General features: G+C 42.5%; 1 protein-coding gene across 1 annotated transcript in view; it reads left to right on the top strand.

Moving 5' to 3' along the window:
• LOC131200942 (calcium-activated potassium channel subunit beta-2-like) overlaps window positions 1-26,725 on the top strand; it is a 590,719-nt gene that overhangs the window by 550,467 nt on the left and 13,527 nt on the right. The gene's annotated exons all lie outside the window — the stretch shown is intronic.

Genomic DNA, 26,725 nt, shown 5'->3' on the forward strand with positions numbered 1-26,725 from the left:
ACTCTAAATTGGCACCAGATAAGGGTCCGCAGAATTCACAGGAGGTTGGACTTGGACCGCTTGTGGGAACATAACGACTCTAAACTGATGATATGCTTAACTCCATCCCCAACTCTCCCTGCTCTTTTTTTTTTTAATTTGAATTTATATCCCGTCCTTCTCCGAAGACTCAGGGCGGCTTACATTGTGTTAAGCAATAGTCTTCATCCATTTGTATATTATATACAAAGTCAACTTTTATTGCCCCCAACAATCTGGGTCCTCATTTTACCTACCTTATAAAGGATGGAAGGCTGAGTCAACCTTGGGCCTGGTGGGACTTGAACTTGCAGTAATTGCAAGCAGCTGTGTTAATAACAGACTGCTTAGTCTGTTGAGCCACCAGAGGCCCTTATAACAAGTGCTGAATGGGCTCACCTCAAAACAACTTTATTTCAAAAAGGCAATCATTCTGTTAAAAAAAAGAACAAACTGTCCCTAATACTAGCCAGCGATATTCCTTGCCATTTTTCTTTGGAAGAATGCCGATTACAATTTCACACCAGTTTTCCTCACTAAGAAAGCCCCAGAAATTAATTAAATTTCATTAATCACACTCAAATGGTCACATTATTCAAATTTGCATTATTCAAAGTGATATTTCTATGAAAAATATGTATTTGGTCCCAGCTTAATGGAAACAGGCAATGAAAAATGTGAAACATAATTTTTGTATTGGTACATTAATGAAGTATTAACAATAAATAATAAAAAGAATATACTCATAATTAAAATTTATGGTTAACGAAGACACAGCGCTCTTAGAGAAAGCAAAATTAAAAACAAAAATATGCTATCATATATTAACGAACACGGGGTGGATGAATGGCACGGTTCACAGCGAAAGCAGGAAATATTTCATCTGTATATAAAATGTACCAGACACTTTGTACATGAAATCCTCGACTTATGACCACAATTGAGCCCAAAATTTCTGTTGCTAAGTGAGACATTTGTTACATGAGTTTTGCCCCATTTTACAACCTTGCTTTCCACCATTGTTAAATGAATCACTGCAGATATTTCTATGGAAAATATGTATATGGTCCCAGCTCAATGGAAATAGGCAATGAAAAATGTGAAACGTAATTTTTTTATAGGTACATTAATGAAGTATTAACAATAAATAATAAAAAGAATATATTTATAATTAAAATTTATGGTTAACGAAGACACAGCGCTCTTAGAGAAAGCAAAATTAAAAACAAAAATATGCTATCATATATTAACGAACACGGGGTGGATGAATGGCACAGTTCACAGCGAAAGCAGGAAATATTTCATCTGTATATAAAATGTACCAGACACTTTGTACATGAAATCCTCGACTTATGACCACAATTGAGCCCAAAATTTCTGTTGCTAAGTGAGACATTTGTTACATGAGTTTTGCCCCATTTTACAACCTTGCTTTCCACCATTGTTAAATGAATCACTGCAGATATTTCTATGGAAAATATGTATATGGTCCCAGCTCAGTGGAAATAGGCAATGAAAAATGTGAAACGTAATTTTTTTATAGGTACATTAATGAAGTATTAACAATAAATAATAAAAAGAATATATTTATAATTAAAATTTATGGTTAACGAAGACACAGAGCTCTTAGAGAAAGCCGCGGATCTTATAGGCGTTACGGAAACCTGGTTGGGCACAGAAGGGGGCGTGCCCCTTGTTGAAATGTGCCCACCGGGTTTCCGTGCATTCCATCAGCCGAGGGCCCAGGGTAGGGGTGGAGGGGTGGCGGTTGTAATTAGAGAGAGTCTGGAACCGAGAGAGACCACTGTACCTCAGATTGCCGGTTGTGAATCCCTCTTTGTGAGATGGGGCCATAGGTGTCAGATGGGCTTGCTGGTCGCGTACCTGGCTCCTTGCTGTGTGACAGCTGCCCTGCCCGAGCTCCTGGAGGTGCTTGCTGGGGTGGCAGTTGAGACCCCCAGACTTTTAGTCATGGGGGACTTTAACTTGCCATCTTCCGGCTCGTCATCGACAGCAGCTCGGGAGTTCACGGCTTCCATGACCTTGGACCTGACTCAAGTAGTTGATGGCCCTACTCACACAGGGGTGGTACACTGGACTTGATTTTATCTCTGGTCAGTGGTTGAGAGATCTGGACTTGAAGGAAATAGTCATTGAACCTTTGTCATGGTCAGATCACTCTCTCCTTCGCCTGGACTTTCTGACCGCCATTCACCACCGCAGGGAGACGGAGCCGATACGTTGGTTCCGTCCCAGGCGCCTGATGGACCCGGAGGGTTCGGACGGAGCTTGGGCCATTTCCTGAGGTCTGGCTCACGGCTCGGCTGAGGAACTTGTTGCGGCCTGGGAGCGGGCGCGGCGGGGCCTTAGACCGTGTCGTGCCTTTGCGGCCTCTGACCCGGCGCAGGTCCCAACCGGCTCCTTGGTTCTCCGAGGAGCTGAGAGGATGAGCGCGGAGAAGGCGCCTAGAGAGTGCCTGGAGGTCTAGCCGTTCGGAAGCTGATCGGACACTAGTGAAGTCCTATAATAGGGCTTACCTAATGGCATTGAGGGAAGCGAAGCATAGCTACGCCTCCTCCCTCATTGAATCGGCAGATAACCACCCAGCCGCCCTGTTTGGTGACTCGCTCCCTCCTACACCAGGGGCGGGATGACCCGTTGCAGGGGCGTGCTGAGGAGTTTAACGTTATCTATACGATAAAATCGTTCAACCGGGATGGTCTGGACCAAAATTGCGGTGACGCGGGTGAGGCGGCTGAGGTGGTCTTGGTGACATTTATGGGATGAGTTTGACCCTGTGGCTCCGAGGACATGGACAGGTTGTTGGGTAGGTTGAATGCCACCACGTGTTTACTGGACCCGTGCCCCTCCTGGTTGGTGCTGGCCACTCAGGAGGTGACACGAGGCTGGCTCAGGCAATTCTGGCGCTTCCTTGGTGGAGGGGTCTTCCGGCCGCCTTGAAAGAGGCGGTGGTGAGACCCTCCTCAAGAAGCCTTCCCTGGACCCGGCTGTTTTAGGTAATTATCGTCCGGTCTCCAACCTTCGCTGCGGCGAAGGTTGTAGAAATATGGTGGCATATCAGTTTCCCTTACACCTGGATGAAACTGTCTATCTAGACCCGTTCCAGTCCGGCTTCCGGCCCGGTTACAGCACTGAGCGGCTTTGGTCGCGTTGGTGGATGATCTCTGGAGGGCCAGGGATGAGGTTGTTCCTCTGCCCTGGTCCTATTAGACCTCTCAGCGGCTTTCGATACCATCGACCATGGTATCCTGCTGCGCGGTTGGAGGATTGGGAGTGGGAGGCACCGTTTATCGGTGGTTCTCCTCCTATCTCTCCGATCGGTCGCAGACGGTGTTGACAGGGGCAGAGGTCGGCTCCGGGCGCCTCACTTGTGGGGTGCCGCGGGGTCGATCCTCTCGCCTTCTGTTCAACATCTATATGAAACCGCTGGGTGAGATCATCAGTGGCTTCGTGTGAGGTACCAGCTGTCGCTGATGACACCCAGCTGTACTTTTCACACGGGCCACCCCAGTTTGAACTTCAGTTGACTAGATTGATGTGTTTAGCCTTGAATAAATCTTCAGTGCTGCAATCTAACAGATGGTCCCGATTCTTGGAGCCTGACATTAATCTAGTCAACTAAAATTCAACTCTAAATTGGCACCAGATAAAATCATAAATTCACAGGAGGTTGGACTTGGACCGCTTGTGGGAACATAACGACTCTAAACTGATGATATGCTTAACTCCATCCCCAACTCTCCTGCTCTTTTTTTTTAATTTTGAATTTATATCCGCCTTCTCCGAAGACTCAGGGCGGCTTACATTGTGTTAAGCAATAGTCTTCATCCATTTGTATATTATATACAAAGTCAACTTTTATTGCCCCCAACAATCTGGGTCCTCATTTTACCTACCTTATAAAGGATGGAAGGCTGAGTCAACCTTGGGCCTGGTGGGACTTGAACTTGCAGTAATTGCAAGCAGCTGTGTTAATAACAGACTGCTTAGTCTGTTGAGCCACCAGAGGCCCTTATAGGCTCTTCTCCTATAACAAGTGCTGAATGGGCTCACCTCAAACAACTTTATTTCAAAAAGGCAATCATTCTGTTAAAAAAAAGAACAAACTGTCCCTAATACTAGCCAGCGATATTCCTTGCCATTTTTCTTTGGAAGAATGCCGATTACAATTTCACACCAGTTTTCCTCACTAAGAAAGCCCCAGAAATTAATTAAATTTCATTAATCACACTCAAATGGTCACATTATTCAAATTTGCACTATTCAAAGTGATATTTCTATGAAAAATATGTATTTGGTCCCAGCTTAATGGAAACAGGCAATGAAAAATGTGAAACATAATTTTTGTATTGGTACATTAATGAAGTATTAACAATAAATAATAAAAAGAATATACTCATAATTAAAATTTATGGTTAACGAAGACACAGCGCTCTTAGAGAAAGCAAAATAAAAACAAAAATATGCTATCGTATATTAACGAACACGGGGTGGATGAATGGCACGGTTCACAGCGAAAGCAGGAAATATTTCATCTGTATATAAAATGTACCAGACACTTTGTATATGAAATCCTCGACTTATGACCACAATTGAGCCCAAAATTTTGCCCCATTTTACAACCTTGCTTCCCACCATTGTTAAATGAATCACTGCAGATATTTCTATGGAAAATATGTATTTGGTCCCAGCTCAGTGGAAATAGGCAATGAAAAATGTGAAACGTCATTTTTTTATAGGTACATTAATGAAGTATTAACAATAAATAATAAAAGAATATACTTATAATTAAAATTTATGGTTAACGAAAACACAGAGCTCTTAGAGAAAGCAAAATAAAAATGAAAATATCCTATCGTAGAGTCAAACCTTCCACCTCCCATCCTGTTTTAGCATGGCCCTGACCACATTCATGTTGTTCAGTTACATCAAAGTTGTGTTAAAGCTTTTATTGTTAAAACTTGTATTGTGGGAAGATTGGCAGCATCAAAAAAACACAATCGCCATTGTGTATGCTCTAGCCTCAATTTTTTTATGTATTTATTAAACTTACAGGATGCCCATCTCTACAGGCGGCTAACAATCAACAAACGCAACAATATGAAACATTCAAACATTACAGGTAGTCCCCGATTTACAACAGCTCATTTAGTGACCATTCAAAGTTACAACGGAACTTTAAAAATTGACATGTGACCATTTTTCACACGTGTGACAATTGCCACATCCCCACGGTCACATGATCAAAATTCAGATGCTTGGCAACTGGTTCTTATTTATGACCTTTACAGTGTCCCAACGTCATGTCAATCCCCTGTTGAAGCCTTTTGACAAGCAAAGTCAATGGGGAAGCCAGATTCACTTAACAACCGTGTTGCCAAGTTATCAGCTGCAGTGATTCACTTAGCAACTGTGGCAAGAAAGGTCGTAAAATGGGACAAGTCTCTCTTCAAAAATGTCCAACTTAACAACAGAAATTTTGGGCTCAGTTGAGATCGTTAAGTTGAAGACTACCTGTAGAATAGAATAGAATAGAATAGAATAGAATAGAATAGAATAGAATAGAATAGAATAGAATAGAATAGAATAGAATAGAATTTTTATTGGCCAAGTGTGATTGGACACACAAGGAATTTGTCTTGGTGCAGATGCTCTCAGTCTATTCTATTCTATTCTATTCTGTATAGCGTACCGCTAACATAGATTAAAAATGAACAAAGATGGGAGCAAGATTGAACAGAAGGAAGAGGTAGAGTCTTATCTCAGTCCATTAGCCAACTTTGGAATCACAAGGTCCCCATTCGGGACCCAGGTCAGTTGGCAGAACCAGGTCTTCAGGCCCTTAAGGCAGGCCAGAAGACTGGGTGTGGATGTCACCTTGGGAGGTACAACATTCCAGAGGGCAGAAGCCACAGCAGAAAAGGCTCTTCTCCTATAACAAGTGCTGAATGGGCTCACCTCAAACAACTTTATTTCAAAAAGGCAATCATTCTGTTAAAAAAAAGAACAAACTGTCCCTAATACTAGCCAGCGATATTCCTTGCCATTTTTCTTTGGAAGAATGCCGATTACAATTTCACACCAGTTTTCCTCACTAAGAAAGCCCCAGAAATTAATTAAATTTCATTAATCACACTCAAATGGTCACATTATTCAAATTTGCACTATTCAAAGTGATATTTCTATGAAAAATATGTATTTGGTCCCAGCTTAATGGAAACAGGCAATGAAAAATGTGAAACATAATTTTTGTATTGGTACATTAATGAAGTATTAACAATAAATAATAAAAAGAATATACTCATAATTAAAATTTATGGTTAACGAAGACACAGCGCTCTTAGAGAAAGCAAAATAAAAACAAAAATATGCTATCGTATATTAACGAACACGGGGTGGATGAATGGCACGGTTCACAGCGAAAGCAGGAAATATTTCATCTGTATATAAAATGTACCAGACACTTTGTATATGAAATCCTCGACTTATGACCACAATTGAGCCCAAAATTTTGCCCCATTTTACAACCTTGCTTCCCACCATTGTTAAATGAATCACTGCAGATATTTCTATGGAAAATATGTATTTGGTCCCAGCTCAGTGGAAATAGGCAATGAAAAATGTGAAACGTCATTTTTTTATAGGTACATTAATGAAGTATTAACAATAAATAATAAAAAGAATATACTTATAATTAAAATTTATGGTTAACGAAAACACAGAGCTCTTAGAGAAAGCAAAATAAAAATGAAAATATCCTATCGTAGAGTCAAACCTTCCACCTCCCATCCTGTTTTAGCATGGCCCTGACCACATTCATGTTGTTCAGTTACATCAAAGTTGTGTTGTAACACAACAATAGCAAAGCTTTTATTGTTAAAACTTGTATTGTGGGAAGATTGGCAGCATCAAAAAAACACAATCGCCATTGTGTATGCTCTAGGCTCAATTTTTTTATGTATTTATTAAACTTACAGGATGCCCATCTCTACAGGCGGCTAACAATCAATAAACGCAACAATATGAAACATTCAAACATTACAGGTAGTCCCCGACTTACAACAGCTCATTTAGTGACCATTCAAAGTTACAACGGAACTTTAAAAATTGACATGTGACCATTTTTCACACGTGTGACAATTGCCACATCCCCACGGTCACATGATCAACATTCAGATGCTTGGCAACTGGTTCTTATTTATGACCTTTACGGTGTCCCAACGTCATGTCAATCCCCTGTTGAAGCCTTTTGACAAGCAAAGTCAATGGGGAAGCCAGATTCACTTAGCATGGCTTAGGGCCAGGGTACTTACGGGACCGCCTGCTGTTACCGAATGCCTCCCACCGACCTGTACGCTCACACAGAGAGGGACTCCTTAGGGTGCCGTCAGCTAGGCAGTGTCGTCTGGCGGCGCCCAGGAAGGGCCTTCTCTGTGGGGCTCCACCTTTGGAATGAACTTCCCCCTGGACTTTGGCAACTGCCGGACCTTCGGACTTTCCGCCGAGAGCTGAAGACCTATTTGTTTGTTCGCGCAGGACTGGCATAGGATTTTAATAGGATTTTAATTAGTTGTAATGTTTTAACATTTTAAAATTTGGGGTTTTATTCTAAATGTTTTAATTCGGCCATTTGTATAATAAGTTTTTTTAAATTATGGTTTTATGTGTATTTTATTGTTTTTTATTATGGCTGTAAACCGCCCTGAGTCCTTCGGGAGAAGGGCGGTATAAAAATTTAATAAATAATAATAATAATAATAACAACCGTGTTGCCAAGTTATCAGCTGCAGTGAGTCACTTAGCAACTGTGGCAAGAAAGGTCGTAAAATGGGACAAGTCTCTCTTAATAAATGTCCAACTTAACAACAGAAATTTTGGGCTCAGTTGAGATCGTTAAGTTGAAGACTACCTGTAGAATAGAATAGAATAGAATAGAATAGAATAGAATAGAATAGAATAGAATAGAATAGAATAGAATAGAATAGAATTTTTATTGGCCAAGTGTGATTGGACACACAAGGAATTTGTCTTGGTGCAGATGCTCTCAGTCTATTCTATTCTATTCTATTCTGTATAGCGTACCGCTAACATAGATTAAAAATGAACAAAGATGGGAGCAAGATTGAACAGAAGGAAGAGGTAGAGTCTTATCTCAGTCCATTAGCCAACTTTGGAATCACAAGGTCCCCATTCGGGACCCAGGTCAGTTGGCAGAACCAGGTCTTCAGGCCCTTAAGGCAGGCCAGAAGACTGGGTGTGGATGTCACCTCGGGAGGTACAACATTCCAGAGGGCAGAAGCCACAGCAGAAAAGGCTCTTCTCCTGGACCACGCCAGCCAGAATTCCTTGACCGATGCATTGTCTTTTTCCATTGCAGGTGGGTCAAGCCAATCCCATTGAAGGGTCAGATGGGTCCTCAGTTATGGCACATGAAATAACCTCACATTAATGGGATTTAATGCAACCGGGTATCCATTTACAATTTGCAAGTCACACGCAACCAAATATCGCTATCCAAACTTATTTATTTATTTATTTATTTTTCGTATTTTTATACCGCCCTATCTCCCTAGAGACTCAGGGCGGTTCACAGCCAGATAAAATATACATATAAATACAAAATAAAACATCCATTAAAAAAAAACTTATTACATATGGCCGAATAATTAAAAATAGCAATACACATAATAAAATCCCCATTAAAACCAATTCAAATTTAAAAATCTAGTCCAGTCCTGCACAGATAAATAGATGTGTCTTAAGCTCGCGGCGAAAGGTTAATTGCGCTAATTATAACTTATTTTTCATCCACTGGCTCAGTGGCCCCCAAATTTTGGGCACCAGGGACCGCTTCCATGGAGAGATGTTTTTCTATCAGGAGCTGTGGTGGAATACTGCTATCATGAGCTGCAGTGGCGCAGTGGGTAGAGTGCAGTACTGCAGGCTACTTCTGCTGACTGCCGGCTGCCTCTAATCTAGCAGCTCAAATCTCACCAGGCTCAAGGTTGACTCAGCCTTCCATCCTTCCGAGGTGGGTAAAACGAGGATCCAAAATTGTTGGGGGTAATATGCTGACTCTGCAAACTGCTTAGAGAGGGATGCAAAGCACCGTGGAGCGGTATATAAGTCTAAGTGCTATTGCTATCATATCCCCCCCAGTCCTTCTTTTCTCTAGACAAGACAAACCCAAATCCTCCAGCCGTTCTTCATATGTTTTAGTCTCCAGGCCTTTAATCATCTCAGTTGCTCTTCTTTGTCCTTTTTCCAAAGTCCAAACATCTTTTCTGTAATGTGGTAACCAAACCGGGATGCAGTATTCCAGGTGTGGCTTTGTAAAGTGGTATTCATACTGCGCGTGATTTTGATTCTATGCCAGTTCACTCAGCTGCTCTTTTGTTTTGTTACTGAGGCACTATTAAAAGGGATGCACCATAAATCTTGTGCCAGAAACATCAGATGTAAAAAAACAACAGTAATGGGAAAATACTGAGCTTCCTTAATCTCCGAAATGATTTTCATACACGCTTCATTCGCTATTAACTCAATCATCTTCTTGCAAATCTCGGAAGAAATGTCGGCCCATTCTTTTGCGTCTTTGATTTTCCCGATAGCTTGAGAACTGCTCCTAAAATGAATTACATTCGGTAGTAAAATCTATCGATCCAAGGGAAATGCTGGTGAAAGCGATCCCAAAGTCCGATTCTCTTTAGAAATATTCTCTGGGGTTTTTTTGTTTTTAAGCTTGAGCTGTGGTGGTGCAGTGGTTAGAGTGCTGTACTGCAGGCTACTTCTGCTGACTGCTGATTGCCAGTAGTTTGGCAGTTCAAGTCCCACCGGCTCAAGGTTGACTCAGCTTTCCATCCTTCCGAGGTCTGTAAAATGAGGAGCCAGATTGTTGGGGGGCAATATGCTGAGTCTGTAAAACCACTTAGAGAGTGTTGTGACCCAGGCCCAAGTAGGTACTAGGAAACTCAGTCCGTGAAAAAACAAACAAACTTTATTCGAACAGCTGAGAATTACTTCATTCCCAGCGTAGTTCAACTAAATTAAAACAAATTCCTCCCAACACAAATTCCTCAGTCCTATTGCAAACCTTGGTCCAATTAGGCAAACTGCCAAAGGCCTTTCTTGGCAAACGTTCAGAAGTCACAAAAATAAATGCAAGACGTAGACGAAGCAGAAGACGAAGCTACCAACGTTGTTTTCTGGCAAAGCCCAAACGCCGTTGCTGGTCTGTTTTAAGCCTTATGGGAGGGGCCAATCATCTCTTGGCCCTACTCTCGAGTTGTCCTTTTTGCTTGAACTGCTCTTGCCTTCTGGCAGCTCTTCTGATGCGTGCATTAGGAACAGGCTCCTCCTGTTCCTCTGCCTCACTACTATCAGTCTCTGGAGGCTCTGGAGTCCACACCTCACTCCCCGATGGCCCTGGCCTCACCTCAGCCTCATTGCTGTCCGACTCCATTGTCAGCTCTGCAGGCTGCTAAAGGACCACAACAGAGATGTCTGTAAAAGCACGGTTTTTTTTTTATTTACATTTATATCCCGCCGTTCTCCGAAGACTCAGGGCGGCTTACAGTATATAAGGCAATAGTCTCATTCTATTTGTATATTTACAAAGTCAACTTATTGCTCCCCCAACAATCTGGGTCCTCATTTTACCTACCTTATAAAGGATGGAAGGCTGAGTCAACCTTGGGCCGGGCTTGAACCTGCAGTAATTGCAGGCTGCTGTGTTCTAATAACAGGCTTCTTACCAGCTTGAGCTATCACGGCTATCACGGTGAAGCGGTATATAAGTCCTATTGCTATTGCTATTAAAAAACAGGCCATTGTTACTATTTTCTTGCTCTTTGTTTTATTTTCCTTTTTATACCACTCCGCGTCTGAAAATCCTCCTTTCACCAACAAACATGGTGTGGATGAAGGGCAGATTTCACAGCCAAAGGAGGAAATATTTCATCTGTATATAAAATGCACCAGACACTTGGTACACATTGTCCTCGACCTATGACCACAATTTAGCCCCATATTTCTGTTGCTAAGTGAGACATTCCTTAAGTGAGTTTTTCCCCATTTTACAACCGTGCTTGCCCCCGTTGTAAAGTGAATCTCTGCAGATGTCAAGTTAGTAACACAGTGGTTAAGTGAATTTGGCTTCCCCATTGACCTTGCTTGTCAGAAGATTGCAAAAGTGACAATGTGACTTTGGGACACTGCAGCCGTCATAAATATGAGCCAGTTGCCAAACAACTGAATACTGATCATGTGACCTTGGGGATGCCCCAGTGGTTGTAAGTGTGAAAAACAGTCACTTTTTTCAGTGCTGTTGTAACTTTGAACGGTCGCTAAAGGAACTGCTGTAAGTCAAGGATTACCTGTGTTACATGTCCATTCTTTTTATTACATTCATGTGCACGCTGAATTTGGATAGCCACAAATTTTCCAACAGTATTCTTGAAATATTCAAAACCCTTTCAAAGTCCATACGTTGAATTCCTTTAGTAATTTCTGAAAGCATTTGGCAGAAACTGGCATGTAGATTTCAGATTTAGTGATTCTTGGACCAGAAGGACATATTTTGTTTTGTTGGATAATCAATTGTTGTTGAGACCTGATGGCTTAGTGGTTAGAATGCAGTCTTGCAGGCTGATTCTGTTCACTGCCCACAGTTCGATCTTGCTTCAGAGCTGACTCAGCCTTCCATCCTTCCAAGATTGGTAAAATGGGGACCCAGATGATTGGGGGCAATATGCTGACTCTGTAGACTGCTTAGAATAGAATTTTTATTGGCCAAGTGTGATTGGACACACAAGGAATTTGTCTTGGTGCATATGCTCTCAGTGTACATAAAAGAAAAGATACATTCATCAAGGTACAACATTTACAACACAATTGATGGTCAGTATATCAATATAAATCATAAGGATTGCCAGCAACAAGTTATAGTCATACAGAGTGGGCTGTAAAGCACTGTGAAGCAGTATATAAGTCTAAGTGCTATTGCTATTGTGGAGTTTCGTTGTCTTCCTCTGGGTCTGGTGATAGGTCTTCTGAAACTGGCAAGCAAAAGGATAATATAAGTTTTAGGTTCTTTTTGATGGCTTCTTCCTCGCGTCTCTTTTAGTTTCAGTTGGCTGCTTCGCCTATCATAAAGACAGTGTGGATTATCTGCGGCATCTATTTGCTACTTTTGGACTCTGTTGGGATTCTTGATGTGTTATGCCCAAATAAGTGGCAACCTTGACCAAACTAGGAAGATCAACAGGATTGGCCCTGGTTAGGATTTAGAAGCCATCTTGGAAGTCCAAGGTTGTTAACCAGATTTGGAAGCAAAAAGAGAAGAGAAGCCATAGAATCATTTGTTGAGATGGACAATTATAGAAATAGAATGAATGAATCAATCAATCAGAGGTGGGTTTCTGCAGATTTTGACCAGTTCTGGAGAACCGGTAGCGGAAATTTTGAGTGGTTTGGAGAACCCTTAGTAAAAATTCTGACTGGCCCTGCCCCCCCATCTATTCTCTGCCTCCCAAGTCCCAGCTGATCGGGAGGAAATGGGGATTTTGCAGTATCCTCCCCCTGCCACGCCCACCAAACCATGCCACACCCACTAAGCCACGCTCACAGAACTGGTAGTAAAAAGTTTTGTAAACCACCACTGGAATGAATGAATCAATCAATCAGAGCTGGGTCTCAGCAGATTTTGACCAGTTCTGGAGAACTGGTAGCAAAAAGTTTTGAAACCCACCACTGGAATGAATGAATCAATCAATCAGAGGTGGGTTTCAGCAGATTTTGACCAGTTCTGGAGAACTGGTAGCAGAAATTTTGAGTAGTTCAGAGAATCGATAGTAAAATTCTGACTGGCCCTGCCCCATCTATTCTCTGCCTCCCAAGTCCCAGCTGATTGGGAGAAAATGGGGATTTTGCAGTATCCTTCCGCTGCCGTGCCCACCAAGCCACACCCACAGAACTGGTAGCAAAAAGTTTTGAAACCCACCACTGGAATGAATGAATCAATCAATCAATCAATCAATCAATCAATCAATCAATCAATCAATCAATCAATCAATCAATCAATCAGAGGTGGGTTTCAGCAGATTTTGACCAGTTCTGGAGAACTGGTAGCAAAAAGTTTTGAAACCCACCACTGTAATGAATGAATCAATCAATCAATCAATCAATCAATCAATCAGAGGTGGGTTTCAGCAGATTTTGACCAGTTCTGGAGAACTGGTAGCAAAAAGTTTTGAAACCCACCACTGGAATGAATGAATCAATCAATCAGAGGTGGGTTTCAGAAGGTTCTGACCAGTTCTAGAGAACTGGTAAGGGAAATTTTGAGTAGTTCAGAGAACCAGTAGTAAAAATTCTGACTGGCCCTGCCCCCATCTATTCTCTGCCTCCCAAGTCCCAGGTGATTGGGAGAAAATGGGGATTTTGCAGTAAACTTCCCCTGAGTGGGGTGGGAATGGAGATTTTATAGTATCCTTCCCCTGCCATGCCCACCCACCAAGCCACACCCACCCAGAACTGGTAGCAAAAAGTTTTGAAACCCACCACTGGAATGAATGAATCAATCAATCAGAGGTGGGTTTCAGCAGATTTTGACCAGTTCTGGAGAACTGGTAGCAAAAAGTTTTGAAACCCACCACTGGAATGAATGAATCAATCAATCAGAGGTGGGTTTCAGCAGATTTTGACCAGTTCTGGAGAACTGGTAGCAAAAAGTTTTGAAACCCACCACTGGAATGAATGAATCAATCAATCAATCAGAGGTGGGTTTCAGCAGATTTAGTGATTCTTGGACCAGAAGGACATATTTTGTTTTGTTGGATAATCAATTGTTGTTGAGACCTGATGGCTTAGTGGTTAGAATGCAGTCTTGCAGGCTGATTCTGTTCACTGCCCACAGTTCGATCTTGCTTCAGAGCTGACTCAGCCTTCCATCCTTCCAAGATTGGTAAAATGGGGACCCAGATGGTTGGGGGCAATATGCTGACTCTGTAAACTGCTTAGAATAGAATAGAATAGAATAGAATAGAATAGAATAGAATAGAATAGAATAGAATAGAATAGAATAGAATAGAATAGAATTTTTTATTGGCCAAGTGTGATTGGACACACAAGGAATTTGTCTTGGTGCATATGCTCTCAGTGTACATAAAAGAAAAGATACATTCATCAAGGTACAACATTTACAACACAATTGATGGTCAGTATATCAATATAAATCATAAGGATTGCCAGCAACAAGTTATAGTCATACAGAGTGGGCTGTAAAGCACTGTGAAGCAGTATATAAGTCTAAGTGCTATTGCTATTGTGGAGCTTCATTGTCTTCTTCTGGGTCTGGTGATAGGTCTTCTGAAACTGGCAAGCAAAAGGATAATATAAGTTTTAGGTTCTTTTTGATGGCTTCTTCCTCGCGTCTCTTTTAGTTTCAGTTGGCTGCTTCGCCTATCATAAAGACAGTGTGGATTATCTGCGGCATCTATTTGCTACTTTCGGACTCTGTTGGGATTCTTGATGTGTTATGCCCAAATAAGTGGCAACCTTGACCAAACTAGGAAGATCAACAGGATTGGCCCTGGTTAGGATTTAGAAGCCATCTTGGAAGTCCAAGGTTGTTAACCAGATTTGGAAGCAAAAAGAGAAGAGAAGCCATAGAATCACTTGTTGAGATGGACAATTATAGAAATAGAATGAATGAATCAATCAATCAATCAATCAGAGGTGGGTTTCAGCAGATTTTGACCAGTTCTGGAGAACTGGTAGCAGAAATTTTGAGTAGTTCAGAGAATCGGTAGTAAAAATTCTGACTGGCCCTGCCCCCATCTATTCTCTGCCTCCCAAGTCCCAGCTGATTGGGAGAAAATGGGGATTTTGCAGTAACCTTCCCCTGGAGTGGGGTGGAAATGGAGATTTTACAGTATCCTTCCGCTGCCATGCCTACCAAGCCACGCCCACCAAGCCATACCATGCCCACCAAGCCACACCCACAGAACTGGTAGCAAAACATTTTTGAAACCCACCACTGTAATGAATGAATATCGCTTTCAAAAAAAACCAGATGGCTGAATCCCTATAAATTCAGAAATCAAGCTCAATCTGAAAAGCTGCAGGTTTTTAATTGTCTTATTATAGTGGCCGATGATAAAGTTTGCTACTGCATAAGATTTTTTAAAAAATAAAATACAATTCATCTGCCACTACAGCAAGACAAGTAGTAAAGCTATGAGGTCCAAAAAGACTAACCGGAACCAATATTAATATTTGCTGTTTTTCTTGAAAAGCTTTCTTGCCATTCTCCTATTCCCCAATGCAAGAAAAGCAGAGTGTGTTGGCCAATCAGATGCTAAATATGGTCTTCCAAAGGGCAAGTAAACAGCAGAAAATTCTGGCCACCTTAACAATGAAAAATCCAGCAAGAGCTTTCCTGAACTAAAAATCGTTTCCTTTAAAAGTGAGCGTGTCAGAAGAAATTGGAAGCAGAGATAATTACAGGGTTGTCATCACTCCGATTCTGTAGCCTAGTTTTTATACGGATGACAACAAATGTGTGAGATGGTGTGAGATGAAACAAGTTATTATTTTGGTTACTAATTTACTGGAATAATTAATTTCATTTCATTTGTCATGGAGGGGGAATTACCAGCTGTGGGAGTAGTCTATATACCCTTCAAAGCACAATGTTTATCCAAAATGAGCCTGCCAGGACCCATAAACTGTGTTTCTATGGTGTGGTTCATGGAAGGTCCTCAGTTTATGAGCACAATTGAGCCCAAAATTTCTGTTGCTAAGCAAGACAATTGTTAAATGAGTTTTGCCCCATCTTATGACTTGTCTTGTCACAGTTGTTCAGTGACTCACTGCAGTTAGTAGTGATTTGTACTGGTGCAGTGGTTAGAATGCAGTACTGCAGGCTACTTCTGCTGCCTGCCAGCTGCCAGCAGTTCGGTAGTTCGATTGTCACTGACTCATGGTTGACTCAGCCTTCCATCCTTCTAAGGTTCGTAAAATGAGGACCCAGCTTGTTGAGAGCAAATATGCTGACTCTGTAAACAACTTAGAAAGGGTTGTAAAGCACTGTGAAGCGGTATATAAGTCTAAGTGCTATTGCTATTAAGTTAGTACAGTGGTAGTCAACCTGGTCCCTACCACCCACTAGTGGGTGTTCCAGCTTTCATGGTGGGCGGTAGCGGTTTTGTCCGATCCTGAAGCACTTTCCTTTTTTTTACCTAATTGACTTTTTAAAAAATTTTCATAGCATTATTTAAAAACATTTTCATTAGGTTTTCATAAAATTCCCCATGACAATTGAAATTTCTGAAAATATACTATTTGTATCGCCCGCACATAAGTTTAGTTCACGTTACGTAAGTGAAACTAAATGGTGCTATAGTGCTACTACAAACAAAAAAGCCTCGTCCCAGAATAGCTCGCGCATCTCCCCCCACACCACCCAGCTGTAACAGACAAGCAGAGCTGCTAGCCGGCGCCCCCCCCCCAAACCCAATCCACAATGCGCGAGAGGCATGCGCAGATGACAATACATGGCGCATTACTGTGGAACCGGTGGGCAGTTAGAAAATTTTACTACTAACAGAGATACAAAAGTGGGTGGTAGGTATAAAAAGGTTGACTACCCCTGAGTTAGTAATTCAGTTGTTAAGTGAATTTGGCTTTCCCAGTGACTTTGCTTGTCAGAAGCTTGAAAAAGGTGATCCCATGATAGCAATAGCACTTAGACTTATATCCCGCTTTACAGTGCTTTCCAGCCCTCTCTAAGCGGTTTACAGAGTCAGCACATTGCCCCCAACAATCTGGATCCTCATTTTACCCACTTCGGAAGGATGGAAGGTTGAGTCAACCTTGAGCCTGGTGAGATTTGAACTGCCAAATTACAGGCAGCCGACAGTCAGTAGAAGTAGCCTGCAATACTGCATTCTAACCACTGCGCCACCATGGCCCAGGACATTGCAACCATCATATGAACCAGTTGCCAAACCTATGAATTTTGAACATGTGTGACCATAGGGATGCTGTCAATGGTTGTAAGTGCAAGAACTGATCATAAGTCACTTTTTTTCAGTGCTGAAATGGTCACTAAGCTACCTGTCCCCTAATGCAAGGGTGGGTTCCCTTTGGTCAGTGGTTTTCAAATTGTGCATTAATGTTATTTGGAAAGGAGAGAAGTAGTTTACACTGCCGATCCAGAGTTTTAGCTGAGTCCATATGAAAACATTCTTGGGGAAGACAAGGGACATTGATTCAACTGTCGCATTCTCCAACTAGGCAAACTGAAACAAGGCAGGGACTTAATGGGCCATGTGTTGATTACATTTGCAAATCAAACAACAGGACTAATGGCTCAGTAAATGAAGTGCATGGGAAAACCCATAGTAAAGTTTCTGCCAATTGAGTTTGAGCGCTGGTTATTTCACGGAGACATCCATATAGCAAGAATACGAAAGTAGATTGTGTCGCCTTTTCCCAAGATATTTCTCTAATTTCTCCCTCTTATTCCACAGCGCTGGGATTTTCTGGCGATCTCCAGTCAGTTAGGTATTCATGGGATCCTTGATCCTATGGTTTCAACCGGATAACTTCACTTCCACGAATAAACAGAATTAATCCTATCATATCAAATCCTGCATCGTACTTTGAATGGGAGGGGATCTCAAATATAGGGATCAGGAAGATGCCCCCAAAAATTCCTGTATTGTTGTTGTTCTTATTGTCACAAAGTCACGTCCAACTCTCTGCAACCCCATGGACCACAGCATGCCAGGCAGTGGTGGGCTCCAAATTTTTTAACAACCAGTTATCTGCCCTAAAAGGGACACAGTGGCTCAGTGGCTAAGATGCTGAGCTTGTCGATCGGCAGTTCAGCAGTTCGAATCCCTACTGCCATGTAATAGGGTGAGCTCCCATTACTTGTCCCAGCTTCTGCCAACCTAGCAGTTCGAAAGCACATAAAAAAGGCAAGTAGAAAAATAGGGACCATCTTTGGTGGGAAGGTAACAGCGTTCTGTGCGCCTTTGGTGTTGAATCATGCCAGCCACATGACAATGGAGACGTCTTCAGACAGCGCTGGCTCTTCGGCTTAGAAATGGAGATAAGCACCACCCCCTAGAGTCGGGAACGACTAGCACTTATGTGCGAGTGGAACCTTTATCTTTTATCTGCCCTAATGACTGGCTGGGTGGCCTGGGTGGGTGGGTGTGGCTCAGGGGTCATGTGACTGAGTCAGCATGGCCAACTCTATGTCACTTGTGTGTGTGGTACCTGTATGGGACAGGCAGGGTTGGGGAGGGAATCCAGGGGTCTCTAGTGGGGGGGGGAGGAAAGAAAGATCTAACCTGTTTGTGTGTGGGGGGGGCCAGCAGCAGCCGCTAGCATTGAGGGGAAAGTGCCACACAGAAACGTAAGCACACAAAAATACTGCCCCCTTGTCGTGTCCCACTCCTCCTCTGATGGCCGGGTCGGGGAAGTCCGTATCAAGCGTGCCTCTGCAGCTCTGCCAAAGTCCTATCAGAGTCTTCAGGGCAGGCAGGAATCCAAGGTGTGACTTCAGCAATCCAGATTAGACTTTGCCTGACTCAGAGAATGCCAGAAAGCAGATCCTTTATATAGGCCATGGGGTGTGGCTCCATGACTCAGCACTTATCCAGGCCTGCCCCTCCCTTCCTTTTGCTGACGTCGCCTCTCCATTCTCCGGAAGCGTGGATCTATCCATTGCATCGTTTCGTCTCCAGCTGTTGGTAATCCCAGCTCGTGGCTGGCTTCAGGCGCACATGCTATCGGAGGGAGGTTTGTTTGCTCGGTTTGTCCGGGCATGGTGCCAGGGCTGGGGGCTGGAGGCATGCCAGGACATTCTTCTGTACTATCAGCATCTGGCAGGAGATAAGAGGGGCCCGGCTGCGGCGGGGGGAGTGAGCGAGGCACAACACCCCTTCTCCCTCTCCGTTTCCACTGCTGGGCGATCCCATGTGAAGAAGGGTGCTAGGAGAGAGGGGAAGAGTGTGAGGTTGCTGCTTCTGAGAGGAGGGGACCCAGGATATGTCTGGGCCTGGCTCAATCGCCTTCTCTTCCTCTCACAGCCAATTTTTTGGGGTGTTTTCAGACCGTTTTTAGACTGTGTTCAGGCCATTCTTCCAGCCAAAATCGGTCTAAAAAGCAGCCTGAAAATGCCCTGAAAATGCCCCCCAAAACAGGCCATTTGTCAGGCTGTTTTCAAGCCATTTTTTGGGCCATTTTTTGCCCAAAAATGGCCAATAATGACCTCTTCGGGGGCATTTGTCAGGCTGTGTTTCAAGCTGTTTTCCAGGTTGTTTTTTAGGCTGATTTTGGCTGGAAAAACCGCCTGAAAATGGCCCAAAAAATATCCTGAAAACAGCCCCAAAAGGCCTAAAATAACTCAAAAAACGTGCGGGGGCAGGGCCAGCCAATGGTCCGATTTGCTAGTTCTCCAAGCCACGTAGAATTGGAACAACCAGTTCAGGCGAACCAGTCCGAACTGGCAGCAGCCCACCTCTGATGCCAGGCCTCCTGTCCTCCACTGTCTCCCAGAGTTTCCCCAAATTCACGTTCATTGCATCTATGATATTATCTAACCATCTCATCCCCTGTTGTCCCCTTCTCCTTTTGCCTTCAACCTTTCCCAACATCAGGGTATTTTCCAATTTTCTTATTAGGTGGCCAAAATCTTTTAGTTTCAGTGTCTGTCCTTCCAAAGAACAGTCGGAGTTGATTTCTGAATTGATTGACTGATCTGAACTCCTTGCAGCCCAAGGACCTCTCAACAGTCTTGTCCAACACCGCAATTTGAAAGCATCAATTCTTTGGCGCTCAGCCTTCCTTATGGTCCAGCTCTCTATGGTTAATGAATTCTAAGGAGTGTAACTCAGATGCAAATCCCATTCGGTTCGAAGGCTTTGATTCCTGATGACTTGCTTGTGCCCTGTTACCTGGGAAAAGCTCCTATTAAAATGAGTGAGATTTATGTCTACATACATTGAAGCACAAAATAGCCTACCTTTCAAACAAATTTGGCACAATAAGTTAATCCAATCCATCTAAGCTTGAGGAATAAAGTTATTTATTTATTTATTTTATTTTTATTTTATTTGCATTTATATCCCGCCCTTCTCCGAAGACTCAGGGCGGCTTACACTATGTCAGGCAATAGTCTTCATCCATTTGTATATTATATACAAAGTCAACTTATTGCCCCCCAACAATCTGGGTCCTCATTTTACCTACCTTATAAAGGATGGAAGGCTGAGTCAACCTTGGGCCTGGTGGGACTTGAACCTGCAATTATATTTGACATTTATTGAGTCACCAAATGTCTGGTGTGAAGAATTAGGACTACACATTAAATTTTAATTAGGCTGATTTATTGCTCAGGCCTCTATAGCAGTGATGGCTAACTTTTTTGCCATCGCGTGCCAAAAGTGGGGGGAGCGCGGAGGGGTCGCACACGTGCGTGCTCACACCTATAATTCTATGCCACACACACACACACTAGGATACTGTCAGAACTGAAGAAGCTTCTTGGATGAGAAACGAAACGTCTTCGAAAGAAAAAAACAAGGAAATCCAGTTGCCTCCTGAAAAAGCACCTTTGGGATAATCAAGCAATAGATCTGGGAGCACCTAGAAGCAAGCAAATCTATTACTAGAAGCAAACATAGGTTTGTCGATAAGACATCAGGCCAAACAAATCTTATTGCATTCTTTGACAAAGTGGCTAAATTAGTGAATCAGTGAAATGCTGTGGACATACTTGCACTTCAGTAAACCAACCGACAATGTAAATCACAACCTACTTCTTGGTAAGAGAGAAAAAGGTGGGATAGATAGCCTCACCACTAGATGGATTCATAACTGACTGACCAACCGCACTCGACGTGTAATCCTCAATGGAACTACATCCATTAAGTGAGATTTTACACAAGCAAGAAATACTAAATGCACAGGCATAGAATAGCAATAGCACCTAGACTTATATACTACCTCACAGTGCTTTACAGCCCTCTCTACCAGTGGTGGGTTTCAAAATTTTTTACTACCGGTTCTGTGAGCGTGGCATGGTGGGCGTGGCATGGCTTGTGGGCATGGCTTGGTGGGCATGGCAGGAGAAGGTTACTATAAAATCTCCATTTCGTCCTGATCAGCTGGGACTCGGGAGGCAGAGAATAGATGGGGTGGGGCTGGTCAGAATTTTTACTACTGGTTCTCCGAAATTACTCAAAATTTCTGCTATCGGTTCTCCAGAACTGATCAGAACTCTCTACCCAGTTTCTCTACCCAGAGATCTGCTCTCTACCCAGTTTACAGAGTCAGTTTATTGCCCCCAACAATCTGGGTCCCCATTTTACCGACCTCGGAAGGATGGAAGGCTGAGTCAATCTTGAGCTGCTTAGACTTGAACCCCTGGAGTGAGCAGTGAGTTAGTCCTGCAGTACTGCATTTTAACCACTGCGCCACCACGGCTGTAGAATAGTGGCTCAATATTTATTTATTTATTTATTTATTTATTTATTTATTTATTTATTTATTTATTTATTTATTTATTTATTGCATTTGTATACCGCCCTTCTCTCGAAGGACTCAGGGCGGTTAACAGCCAATTTAAAAGATACAATAAATATACAATAAAAACAAAACTAAAATTTATATAAATAGTGGCCAAAATTAAAAACTAAGTAATATAAAAACTAAAACCCTATTTAAAATTACTTAATCAGGCTAGCCCAGCTCGACGGAATAAAAGAGTCTTCAGTTCACGGCGGAAAGTCCGAAGATCGGGGAGTTGGCGAAGCCCCGGAGGCAGCTCATTCCAGAAGGCAGGAGCCCCCACAGAGAAGGCCCTACTCCTGGGGGTCGCCAGACATTGTTTCACCGACGGTACCCCAAGGAGGCCCTACCTATGGGAGCGCACAGGTCGATGGGAGGCTGTTTGTGGCAGTAGGCGGTCCCGTAAGGACCATCCGTAGGAGTCCTAGGGAACAACCACTTTAATATGAGCCAGCAATCGCGAAAAAAGCCAGCGCAGTTCTAGGCTGAATTAAGAGAGGAACAGTATCATGTGATACTGTGATCATGTGAACTGTTAGTATCTCTATATACTGCACTGGTGAAACCATTTCTCAAATATTGCATACAGTTCCAGTCACCATAATACAAAAAGGGTGTTGATACTCTAGAAAGGGTGCCAAGAAGAGCAATAAAGATGATTAGGCGGCTGGGGGCTATGAGGAATGAATGCAGGAACTGGATATGCCTAGTCTAACAAAGAGAAGGATAAGGGTGGCAGGATAGCAGTCTTCCAATATTTGAGGGGCTGCCACAAAGAAGAGGAGGTCAACCTATTCTCCAAAGCATCTGAGGGCAAGACAAGAAGTACTAGATGGAAATTTATCAAAGGGAGATTCAATCTAGAACCAAGGAGAAATTTCCTGACAGTGAGAACAATTAATCAATGGAACGCCTTGCCTTCAGAAGTTGTGGGTGCTCCATCACTGGATAGATTTGACAGCAATTTGTCTAGAATGATATATGGTCTTCTGCTTGGGTGGAGTTTGGACTAGAAGACTTCCAAGGTCCCTTCCAATTCTGTTACTCTGTTAATAATAATTGTTATTCCGAAAGTACTTTTTCAACTGGACTTCGTTTTTCTTTGAGGACATTGCACTTCTCATCCAAGAAGCTTCTTCAGCTCTGATGGGTGAGAAGCAAAACATCCTCAAGGAAAAGAAAAAAGTCTAGTTGCCTTTTGAAAAAGCAATTTTGGGACAAGCGCAACCTGTATGACTGAGAATCTCCATAGACATTTAATAACGCTTACTTTTTCCTGACTAGGTTAGAGGCCTGCTCATAGAAACAAGCTTTATTATAGCTTCATTACATGACTGTGGGCTGCAGCTACCCAACAAAACCTTTGCAGCTTCCCTTCCATAATTCCACTGTTTCTTCTGCCAGGGTCACATCATTTGGTGCCCTGCTCTGAATTTTAAACACCCACAGCACCCAGAAAAAATCCTGAGAGAACATATAAATCTAAATATAAATAAACATATATATCTGCTAAACAAATAATTCAACACTGTCAGACTATTTACTGAATCTGCACTACTATTAATCGTTTCATAGTTCCCATCACCAATCTCTTTCCACTTATGACTGTATGACTATAACTTGTTGCTGGCAATCCTTATGATTTATATTGATATATTGATCATCAATTGTGTTGTAAATATTGTACCTTGATGAACATATCTTTCTTTTATGTACACTGAGAGCATATGCACCAAGACAAATTCCTTGTGTGTCCAATCACACTTGGCCAATAAAATTCTATTCTATTCTATTCTATAAGCTGGAAACCCAGCAGGGATGGCTTTCAGCAGGTTCTGACCAGTTCTGGAGAACCGGTAGTAAAAATTCTGACTGGCCCCACCCCCATCTATTCTCTGCCTCCCAAGTCCCAGCTGATTGGGAGGAAATGGGGATTTTGCAGTAACTTTCCCCTGGAGTGGAGTGGGAATGGAGATTTTACAGTATCCTTCCCCTGCCATGCCCACCAAGCCACACCCATCAAGCGATGCCATGCCCACCAAGCCACGCCTACAGAACCGGTAGTAAAAAAAATTGAAACCCACCACTGAAACACAGGGAATAACAGCCCTGAGTTGCAAATCACTATTCCGCATCGAAAAATGGAGCATGAAATTCTGACCTTCACCCTATAGTCCCCTGATTGGAGAAACACAGTCGCTTCTGCAGTCACCGCTATGAGCCTTTACCTCATATTGCTCATCATTTGCAGGTAAAATCCAATTAAAAAGCCAGCTAACCCCCTGCATTTACATTTCAAAATCACCCCATTCTCAGGCATCTTTAATTATTCATCCCTGCCAATTAAAGTTATGTTCAGTTGACTCTTCCTGAGTATCCACTCGCGTTGCAACCAAATAATAATCTACATTCTATGTTTTCCATCAAAACTCTGTAGTAATCTAATATTGTACTAAGCCAGGGGTGTTAAACTCAGAGGTGGGTTTCAGCAGGTTCTGACCAGTTCTGGAGAACCGGGAGCTGAAATTTTGAGTAGTTCAGAGAACTGGTAATAAAAATTCTGACTGGCTTCGCCCCCATATATTCTCTGCCTCCCAAATCCCAGCTGATTGGGAGGAAATGGAGATTTTGCAGTAACCTTCCCCTGGGGTGGGGTGGGAATGAAGATTTTACAGTATCCTTCGCCTGCCATGGCCAAGCCACGCCCACCAAGCCACACCCACATAACCGGTAGTAAAAAAAATTTGAAACTCACCACTGGTTAAACTCAATTTCATTGAGGGACGCATCAGGGTAGTGTTTGACCTTGAGGGGCTGGGGTGAGCGTGGCTAGGGTGGGCATGGCCAGCTCAACGTCACTTTGAGGGGGTGCCTGTAGTGGGCCAAACACTCAGCCAGCGAAAACAGGCTCCCGAGCTCCGTTTTTGGCTGCAATGGCCTCCTCCAAGCCTCTGCCAGCAAAAACGGAGCTCGGTTTTCACTGGCAGAGGCACCGCATGTCATTCCTTTGTTGTTTCCAGGGTGGCCCCGCGGGCCAGATCTTAGCACCCCACAGGCCAGATTTGGCCCCCGGGCCTTGAGTTTGACACCCCTGTACTAGACAATACTCCACTGTGGTAAAATGCTGGACATTATCTCATTCTGATGAATAAAGAAGCAAGAATAGAATAGAATAGAATAGAATAGAATAGAATAGAATAGAATAGAATAGAATAGAATAGAATAGAATAGAATAGAATTTTTATTGGCCAAGTGTGATTGGACACACAAGGAATTTGTCTTGGTGCATATGCTCTCAGTGTACATAAAAGAAAAGATACCTTCATCAAGGTACAACACTTACAATCCTTAATGATAGTCATAGGGTACAATTCTATTCTAAAGAAGCAATAACCAAGTTAATACAAATCAAATGAAGGAAATATACATGTCTCAGGATGATGTTGGAGGATCCAATCTGTGTCGGTCACCAGGAGCAGAGGTTTTGTCTTCCAAGCTTTCGGACTCATGCTGGAGCCCATCTCCAGGGATTATCTCCCACACCAGACTGTATAATATAAATATACAAATCTTAATACAAATCTTTTTTTTATTTTTCGTGTCAGAAGCATTACAAACTATAGACAAATAACAGTCAGCACTGAGCAAGTAAAATAGGTATAAAATGGGTCATAAAAATATGTAAAATAAGTAGGATTGAAAGTAAATGACATTCGCCCAGTATTGGACCACGTCAACAGCATTTTCTCTCGCCAACATGTGGTCTCCATACATGTTGAAGGACATTGTATGCACCAGAGCATATGTGAGACAGGTGGTTTTTCTCCACATTCACACACAAAATTGATGCTCAATGCAGTGATATTTACAGTTAATACAAATATCACTGTACTTAACTGTCATTTTTGCGAAGTGTTTTTTCAAAGTCTGCTCCACATCTGTGATAAATGACATTAATTGGAGTGGTCCAACTTACTATAAATTTATCAGGTGGGCTTCTTGCTGAGAACAGAGCCGAGGTGGCGCAGTGGTTAGAGTGCAGTACCGCAGGTTACTTCATCTGACTGCTAGCTGCAGTTCAGCAGTTCAAGGTTGACTCAGCCTTCCATCCTTCCGAGGTGGGTAAAATGAGGACCCAGATTGTTGGGGGCAATATGCTGAATTTGTAAATCGCTTAGAGAGAGCTGTAAAAGCACTATGAAGAAGTATATAAGTGCTATTGCTATTCTAAAGAGGTTTATTCCAGTGGTGAAATCCAATTTTTTTTACTACCGGTTCTGTGGGCGTGGCTTAATGGGTGTAGTGTGGCATGACGGGCGTGGCAAGGGAAGGATACTGCAAAATCTCCATTCCCACTCCACTCCAGGGGTAGGATACTACAAAAACTCCATTCCCACCCCACTCTATGGCCAGCCAGAGGTTGTATTTGCCGGTTCTCCAAACTACTCAAAATTTCCGGTACCGGTTTTCCAGAACCTGTCAGAACCTGCTGGATTTCACCCCTGGTTTATTCTAAATTTATCCTGAAATTGCCATTTTAGCCATTTAAATGGTTTTAGCTGAACTCTAGGATTATTTCATCACTGGGTGATCATGTCTGAATACTCCACGATGTAAACATTTAACCAAGTACCTGGTTCTTGTCATAAATATTACAATGCCCTTACCTAAATTTATGCTTGTTGCCATTACAAACTTTCTATTTTGCTGTTAAAAGATACCCGTATTTTTTTCTAGTCAAATATAGTCAGCCAAGAAATGTGTAGTTTTTCTCATCTTATTAAAGACTGGGTAACTTATTAATTATTGTCAAGGCCTGGTCTGTTTTCCAACGATGAAATAAAGTTTATTCCCAATTAAATGTGTTTTGCATCAGGTCAGCTGCAGAAAATTCCATGCTATTCTTGTCATGGTCTGAGTGATAAGATTCAGATGGTGGAAAACTGCACCCCCAGGCATATTTGTCCTTTTATCTGATTTGGCGCCAGGCATTTGTTTTCTCTTCGTAACTTGTCAAGTTTCCGTATTTGTGAAAATGATGGCAGAAGAACATTTTGAGGTTCAAGGAATATGCCTGGGCATCTGAAAAAAAAAAAAA

Source organism: Ahaetulla prasina, chromosome 6 (assembly GCF_028640845.1).
Source record: "Ahaetulla prasina isolate Xishuangbanna chromosome 6, ASM2864084v1, whole genome shotgun sequence".
Classification (NCBI taxonomy): Eukaryota; Metazoa; Chordata; class Lepidosauria; order Squamata; family Colubridae; genus Ahaetulla; species Ahaetulla prasina.